The sequence below is a fragment of the Ammospiza caudacuta genome, chromosome 2 (assembly GCF_027887145.1).
Source record: "Ammospiza caudacuta isolate bAmmCau1 chromosome 2, bAmmCau1.pri, whole genome shotgun sequence".
Lineage (NCBI taxonomy): Eukaryota > Metazoa > Chordata > Aves > Passeriformes > Passerellidae > Ammospiza > Ammospiza caudacuta.
In genome coordinates this window covers 71,089,046-71,097,696 of record NC_080594.1, presented here as the reverse complement: position 1 = coordinate 71,097,696, position 8,651 = coordinate 71,089,046, and the positions used below count along the sequence as shown (strand labels likewise).

Sequence of the window (8,651 nt, the reverse complement as noted above, 5' to 3'; positions counted from 1 at the left end):
TAAACAATTATTACCTGCTGCTGTGGAATGCTATAGGTGGATCTGTGATTGGTCTCATGTGGTTGTTTCTAATCAATGGCCAATCACAGTCCAGCTGTCCGGACTGTCTCGGTCAGTTGCAAGCCTTTGTTTTTGCCATTCTTCTTCTATTCTTAGCTAGCTTTCTGATGAAATCTTTTCTTCTATTCTTTTAGTATTGTTTTAATATAATATATATTATAAAATAATAAATCGAGCCTTCTAAAACATGGAGACAACATTCTTGTCTCTCCTCTCTTCCTAAGACCCCTGTGAACACCATCACATACCATATACTCGTACAATCTAAGAAAAAGCTGTGTTCCCCATTTTGTTCACACAGAAGGTGAAACACACCAAGATGTTCACACTGATGCTGCTGATCATGCTCACAATATTGCCATGTCTCACACAGTCTTGTAGAGAAAGCTGCAAAATAACAACAGTCTTACACCTCTAAGGAACGTGGATTTCCTCCTTACGTGTCATAAAAGGGAAAAGGAAAATTCTTACCAACTCAAGGAAGCTGTACATCACCAAATCTTGTGAGATCTTATTTCTAGGGAGCCGCCACTGTAGGAGGATGGGTAGTAAGAGAATAGAGATAGTGCTGAAGGTAAACTCGCCCCTGATAAATTGCAGCTGTGTTAATTACCAACGAGTGGGAACAGCCTTGCCTTCAATAGGTCACAGCTGTATCCAATACGGATGGGTGTTATAAAAGAGCGAGTGGTTGGTTGAGGCTTGTTTGGAGTCTGCTGGCTGCACTGAGGATGGGTGTGGTGGTGTGCTAAAGAAAGATGGCAGTGCTGTGTGGTGCTGCCCATAGGAAACTCAGAATGAAGGTATGGAATATTTTAAGATAGTAAGGGATGCTTGTGTCAGTCATGAGTCCACTGTCCATTGGTGCTCTGTGTGAGGAACAGGTAGCAATACCCCATCTCTTATGAATTTAAACCTCATGTCCTAGCCTATTCTGTTTTCCTGTTGGAAAATATCATTGCTTCCCTTCTTGTCTCTCTTCTGCCCTTCTTGTTTGTTCTGTTAGCCAGTCACCAAGGCTGTCCTTCTTTAAACCCTTTCAGCACCTAAATGTAATGTGAAGTGTAGGGCAAAGGAACTGCTAGTGCTGATTAAGTGACTGATGTGTCTGAGGAGCAGGAAAGTCACAGAGGAAACTTGACAGCCTTTATTACCCCGTGATTCTTGATGAAGGTAATGGTCAGAAGTGTGTGCTTTCCTAGGTGCTGAGAACTACAGTCTGAGTTTCTCTAGATTAAAGCATGGCTCTGCTGTCTCATGGATGAAGTTAAGACTTTCTGGGACAGTTGAAAGGAGTCCATTTGATATTTTCTTAAAAAACTCAAGACACAGAAATATTAGGATCATGTGGCTAAATTGTTTCTGGGTAGTATCATATAGCAATAGCTAAAATTTTTTCATATATGTAGGCATGATCTGAGAATAAAAACATCTGTTTTCAGAAATGGAGATTGTTTTATTTTATTAAGCTGCAGTAATTACCCAGTATAAGTCCACTGGTTCAAAGCTCATGATGTAACCTCTGAGAGATAATAAAGGTAAGGTGTTGTTAATTTTCTTGTAATGAACTGCATCATCTTATGTCTAAAAACCTTGACAAAACCTTATGCTTAGCACATGAAAAATAAAAAGTAGACTTCAGGAACAACCTTGTAACACATACTTTTGAAGAGGTACAGAACTCATTTTGTAAAGCCTGGGAAGAGGAGTACTCAGCCTGTCCTTAAGAATACATGACTTCATCCAGGATTTTGTAAAGTGCCTGCCAGTTTGGAAAAAGATCAATTATCAAGCAGCAGACCAGACATAATTTTAGAAGATAGTTTTCAATACAACATTGAGCATCCATCTTACTTATAGAAGGTCTTTTTAGGGAATTTAAAGTGAGATGTACAAGAACTAATTTTTTTTTATTTCTTGTAGACAATAAATAGAGCTTTTCAAAGCAGCAAATTATGACCTGAATGAGACCTGTATGTGGCCCACTAAAATAGTTTGGCTACTGAATGCAGACTGCGTTCTCAGATGCTTCATGGGACTAAAACTTGCTTTTATTTTTTTAACTTCACAATTACTTCTGTTCCATACAAATACCATGACAAATGGTAAATGTTGGGTTACCAGGCATGCCCTGCCAGGGATGTTGTGTATGTGACTCTGCACAGCCACTCACCTCCATGTGCACATTTGCTGCAGACCTGCAGCTGATGAGGGGCCACAGGGCAGCCTCTGGCAGCACTGGGACAACGCAGTTTCTACCTCATTCAGCAGGCCAGGATGTGCATTTGTCCTTAGCTCCTTATCTTTAAGGGCTGAAGTAAGATTGCAGCACCTTGTGTGTTGACTGCTTAAGACAGCTTTGAGCTCTGGGCCAGTGTGGGGAATATGCACTTAGATTAGTCAGAAAAGTTGATAATGAAGGCATGGGTTTATCAATAGGGAATAGGTGGCTTTCTTGCTTTCCTTTACAGTAAGATGAAAGACCCCCTCCCCTAATTCAGTCCAGCCAAGACTCTGTTCTTCTTACTTCCCAGTCCTTCACGTCCATTGTTTAAGAAACCAAGCCACTTCTTGGCATCCATCTGTTTAACACATCTGTCTCATTTTGTCTGGCTAAATTCCTTGAGGCACTCTTGTGGTGCTCTGCAGAGAAAATAACTTTTTCTGTTAGACAATACTCTACAAAAAAGTCAAATGAAGGGGAGAAAAGGTAAAAAAATATCCTTATGAGACATGAAATCATTGGAGTCTTAATCTTCACCTAAAAACTTTTTTTATGTTTTATTTTATACTCAGTGCTTGCACTAGTAATGAGAAGTTTTGTAACACCTTCCATCTCTTTAAATCAAATGGTTATTTTAAGGGCTATGAAATTGAGGTAACCATTTTTGCGGCCTATAGAGTTATACTGTGCTGTATTTTTTTTTTAAGTCACACAGATAATTGCATTCCTACTACTTCCAAAAGGTTGGACAGTTTCAGATCTGCATGTTATATCGCTTTTCTTTGTTTTTCAATATTTATCTGATTGTGCCAACTTCTATTATTTTTCTGAATTATTTCTTTCACTTTACTTTTTTTCATTTATTCCAATAATTTACCTGATGAATATGAAAAAAGCTACGCCCATGTCTGAGGTGGGACCACAGCTGTCTGTGTATTTAAAGTATATGTGATTGCAGTTGGATCCATTCTGCCATGAACAAGCACGATGGGGTTATCAGAGAGCAAGAAGTTGCCCAGCTGTGGCTCAGTGACTCTCAAGAGCTGGGATAAAAAGTTCCAGACCAGGTAAGGTGGAGGGACTGCCAGAGAGGTTAGGACTTAACCTCAAGGAGACTCTTTAGCTACAGTTCAGTAAAGTGCTTTGGGGATTTTCTGAGAAAAGCCTTAGGTGTGCTGGCTGGGAAAAAGCTGAAGAATATAATTTTTTTAAGGCTGCTAGTGTCTGTCACTGAAGGCTATTTGATGTGGGCAGCAGGCCAGGAAGCTGGAGTCTTTGAAGGCTGAATATCCTTCCTTATTTCTGGAGAAGGTTCAGGGTTTCAAACCATTTGGGTACTGCCTAGATTATTTTGTGGCTTAAAAAGGAAAGTACCAGACAGAGTAAAAATTTTAAGTAACTAGCAAACTACATAGGGTACATATCATTAGCAAGTAAGGGGGCTGTAATCAAGGAATGTGAACTGATCTGAACTAAATAGGAAGGAATAAGCAGCATCTAAGCAAACAGAATAATGCTAACTATATCAAATGTGGTTCACAGAAGATGGATGTGGCAAATTGAGCTGACTTGGAAAACTAGAAGATATTTTTATGGATGGAATGAAGAGCTTCTGCATAACTTCAGCAAAGCAGGTGATGCAGAGGTTGATGAAGCAACTGAAAGATGGATAAAGTGTGATTCAAGGAGAAACCTGTACTGATAGGAAATTATTGGTGTTCTGCAGTGTTCATCTTATTTACTTTTGTCATTCAACAGTCTTGGCACACTGAAGTATGCAATGTTACAAGGTTAGGAGGCAATGCTAACATGACAGAAGTGCAGGTTGTTGTACAACAGTTAGACTGGAGCATCTGAAACAGGATCACTTTTTATACACTCCCAGTGTATACAGTGCAAGGCTGTAGTGAAGCGAATCTGTTCTGCTGAGGGCATTGGAAGAGAAATCAGGGGGAGCTGATCACCAGAAAATGAGCATGAAGATAATTGATTATATAATGTCTTAGTGTTGTCATGGGGCACCTGACATCCACTTGTGGAATATGTGTATGCTTCTGGTGAAATCTTCCCAGCAAAAGGTGTGGAAATATTTCTGCTGTTTAAAGGATGTGAATTACACCTTGTCTTGAATACCATCTATAGTTCTGATTGTCTGGCTTCAAAATAAATTAAACCAATAAAAGGATTGCAGTACACTGCCAGTACCTAAATTGGCCTGCAAGAAAGCTGGAGGACTTTGTAGAAGGACCTGTAATGACAGGACAAAAAGTGATAGTTTTGAAGTGAAAGAGGGTAGATGTAGATTAGATATAAGGAAGGAATTCTTCACTGTGAGGGTGGTGAGACACTGGCACAGGGAGTTGTGGATGCCCCATCACTGGAAGTGTTCAAGGCCGGGTTGGATGGGGTTTTGATCAACCTGGTGTAAAGAAAGGTGTCCCTGCCTGTGTCAGAGGGGCTGAAACTAGATGATCTTTCGGGTCTCTTCCAACCCAAACCACTCTGTTTTATTATTATTGGGATGATTGTGGAAATTGAAAGCATTCTTATCAGAAAATACTTAGGAAAACTGTGTTAATTCTAGCAAAGTAAGTCTGATTTGAGAAGGGATGTAATTGCTGTTATGAATCACGGAGGTTCAAGAACTCTTTCAGGTGAAGTACAGTGCTGGTGCAAGAGGAAATGGATATAAAGTAGCCTTGAATAAATTTATATGGGAATTAATCAGATGCTTAAAATGTCAGAGAAAAGAGCTTCAGTAACTGAATTTCTGAAGGAGTATTGGGAGTTAAATTTAGTCGATTTACGAAAGAAAGGAGTTCATTCAAAGAAGAGATTATACTATGTAACACTTATGGTTGCTCAGGATTGGGTTTCCTTTGATAGCCAAGAAGATGCCTTGCAGTGTCATATGCTCCCTCCTGGTGTATGACTACATTCCCATATTGTGATTCTGACATATCTAACATATTCTGACATATCAATAATTCTGATGGGGAGGAAAGAAGGAGAAGAGTGATCACTAGCACAAGTTTCTATTAGTACCAGCCTCCAAACCTGAGTGTCAATAAGTAATAACAGATTCTGGTTTTGGGGGAAATCTTGAACTATGCCTTTGCCGGCATGTCCCAGAACTCTGATTTTAATGATTGACATACCTTATATAACATTAGCATTTGCTAACATTGTTCAGTTATCTGGAATCACACTCAATTCCAGATTAAACACTAATAAAAATAATATAAAAACCTTGTAAAATCTCAGATAGCTGAGAAGGTCACAAAAGTTTCTGCACATCTGCTTTACAGTAGAAGTATCAAATACCTGGCTACCAAATTTTTCCTTCCTTCTACAGTGACAACTACCCAGCTGACACAACTTTAGAAGTTCCAGTACACCCATAGGTGATGAATGCGAATTCCACATTTTCTCTCTATTGCACTCTTATCTTTCCAGCCACATTTCTTAGGGTCTTCAGCCAAAGCAGACTTTTCCTTTGGCATTACTGAAAATGTCATGTTTGTGGTCTTTACCCCTTTGGTTGTGAAAAAACCAAATGTCCTTTAGAACAGCTAAGCACAGTTTTCTACCTGCTTGGGAAACTCCAGGTTTCCCAATCTCCTCCTATGCTGGAGATTGCTAAGTTGGGAGTGACTTGTTAGCATATAATAGGAAATAAAGCTATTTGATACCACAGGAGATTACATTAATGCTTTGGCCCCAAAATACACAGAAAACTTTTTTTTTTGCATAAATATCTTCACTGCCAACAATTTCTTGAACATGCAACTGGATGGGATTTGAACACTGCTATTTTGATCAAGACAACCTGACAACACCTTTGAGCTAATGATGAATTTGCTCAAAGGGGGAACTCTCAGACCCTGAGATTTTTAATGAGAAATAGTTAAAATATTATAACCTTCTTTCACATTTAAGTGATTAATATATGTTAAGGATGTATTTGATTATTACAGTCTCTGTCAGATAGAAATGAATGGATATTTGTTATTTGTTAAAGGAAAACTTTGTAATAACTCAAGTTCTGTAGACACAGAGAAAACAAAGTTCACTGTAAAAAATGTAAACCTCCTTTGGATTGAGTACTGGTTTAATGCTACTTTTTCTACCTAAAATGTAACTTATCTATTCAAAACTGTGAAGAACTGGATCTACTTACAAGTTACTGCATATAGAAACTTTAAAAAATTAATATTTTCAGGATACAGGAAACTAGAACCTTAAGGAGGGAGTTTGATTTTGTGCTATTTGCTTTCTACCTTATGCTCTGAAGAGTCCAACTGGAGTTACCCTGTGTATCCATCCATACATCTGTCCATCAGGTACTTTCAAACTGCTTTGCTCCAGAGAAGCCTGGTTTCATTTGGCATTTGTTTTACTTTCAAATTTGACTTGTTTGATGGTTGATAAAGCACCAGAAATGCACTGATTTACTGTTTTTATAAGCCTTTTAGATCAAATAAAGCTACAGACTTTGTAAACCATGAAAATGTTTGGCCATCCTCCCCATGGGGGTATGTATGAATTTCTCATATACTGCTTGACAAACACCTGAATTCATTACACACCTTACTGCTGAGAGAAGAGTGTGGTTTGTCCTGCTTCCTCAGCCCTCTGCCAAACTTACCAATGGCCAGGACTGTACAGAATATTCTGCCACTAGCCCCTGATCTCGCATATTTTGTAGAAAATAAGGATTTGAATTACACTACAGCACAGCCCTATCCTACCAGCAAAAGATGCTTCTGTTATTGAAAGTAGGGCAGGTGAGGCAGACTCTTCCTCAGGGGCTGTCCTCCTCCTCCAGTTTTCTCAAGGACTCAGATCAAGGTCTTCAAAATCCCTCTGTTTACATCCCTGCTGGAAGCCTTAAGCATGGTATATACAAAGATAAGTGACATTAAATTACTGGGCCAGAAGTGTCTCTGTAGTGTCTGGGGTTAGCATGATTACTTTACAACTCATATTCCCCTTTGTGGTTTGTGTTTCTGGTGAATCAGGTTGGGTATTTCCCTTAGCTATTTCTTGCTCCTCATAAAACATGTTCTTCTGATCTCTTTGGGATCATTAATAATGTAGATTGATGCAGACAGCCTATAGTGCAACTGGAAGAGGCTTGATTAAGTTATCATATGATGCTTCTGTTAAGCAAGGATTATCCTCTTGAGCTATTCTAGAGCATTTTGTAATGACATACCTTTAAATAGATACAGGACCATAAAACTCACATGAGGATCCAAAGCTTTTCTGCCTGAAGGTTGTAGCATTCAGATACAGGTTTTCTTCAGGGTCACATTATTGTAACCAAGGTCACTCATGACACCAGGGTATGAGGGCTTGATTAGGAGTCTTTTTATACAACTGTGCCCTTGCCTGATAAGGATCCTTCTTCTGCTGCTAGGGAGAAAAATGGAGCAGTATAGTGATGGAAGGAAAAAAAGAGCTCAGAAAGAAATATTATGCCCACTTCCCAGCAGCAGTGCCCATAGCAATTTCCACCACTTAATTTGGAAAGATAAATGTTATTTTTAAAACATAAATGAATTTTCATTAGTACACATTATTGACTGGACATGGCTTCTTTCTGGTATGATTTAGTTGATATGGTGGTGTTCAGTCAAAGGTTGGACTTGATCTTGGAATTATTTTTTAACTTTAATGATTCATTGTTTCTATATTCCATATTATTTTTTCTGTATGTACTGTTTTATTCGGGACATTTTTCAGGCTATTCTCATGTATTAATTCTAACCTCTCCCAGCCTGAACTTCTCAACCCAGTCTAAAACACTGTAAAGGTACTTAAAATGTAAGCATGTTGTCATAATAATAACTCTTATTAGTACAAGAAAAATTTGTTACTTCCATAAATAAAATGGCTGTGAAAGGAACAAATTGTAGAGTATTAACAGAATAAAGGACATGATAAACAGCATTGTTAATTAGTTTGCTTAGTCATACTTTTATATATTTGGTAAGAGTTAATCATATTACATTATTATAAAACCATAACAGTTGTAATGTCATTACAGATTTTTATTTCAGATGGGAGCTTCATGTCTTCCAACTGCCTAATGCAAAATAATTTCTAATTAATAATTCCTTTGGAGTAATTATAGCTAACAATGTGAATGTGGGGAAATTAATGAATTAGGAAGAAAGCTTACATTTTGTGTTTGGATCTGTATGCTAGAATGATTTACAGTTTTTCTGCTTCCTCTGGTAATGGCTGTAATTTAATTATGAAAACTTCAAGAAATGTCCCCTTTCCACCTCACTGATTCTACTTTTTCTGCAGCTGTCATTGCATTTACTCTCAGAGAGTGAATTAGATGGAATAACTGCAA

The 8,651-nt window shown here is 38.2% G+C and overlaps 1 long non-coding RNA gene across 2 annotated transcripts; it reads left to right on the top strand.

The window, feature by feature from the left end:
• The first annotated feature begins 784 nt into the window (after positions 1 to 784).
• On the top strand, positions 785 to 6,674 carry LOC131554849 (uncharacterized). 2 transcript variants are annotated; one of them, XR_009274450.1, is made up of 4 exons: positions 785 to 863; positions 3,243 to 3,351; positions 3,827 to 3,918; positions 6,507 to 6,674. It is a non-coding gene; the product is annotated as an uncharacterized LOC131554849 (long non-coding RNA). The 2 variants fall into 2 exon arrangements; XR_009274449.1 differs by lacking the exon at positions 6,507 to 6,674 and having other exon boundaries at positions 3,827 to 4,383.
• Positions 6,675 to 8,651: the final 1,977 nt, after the last annotated feature.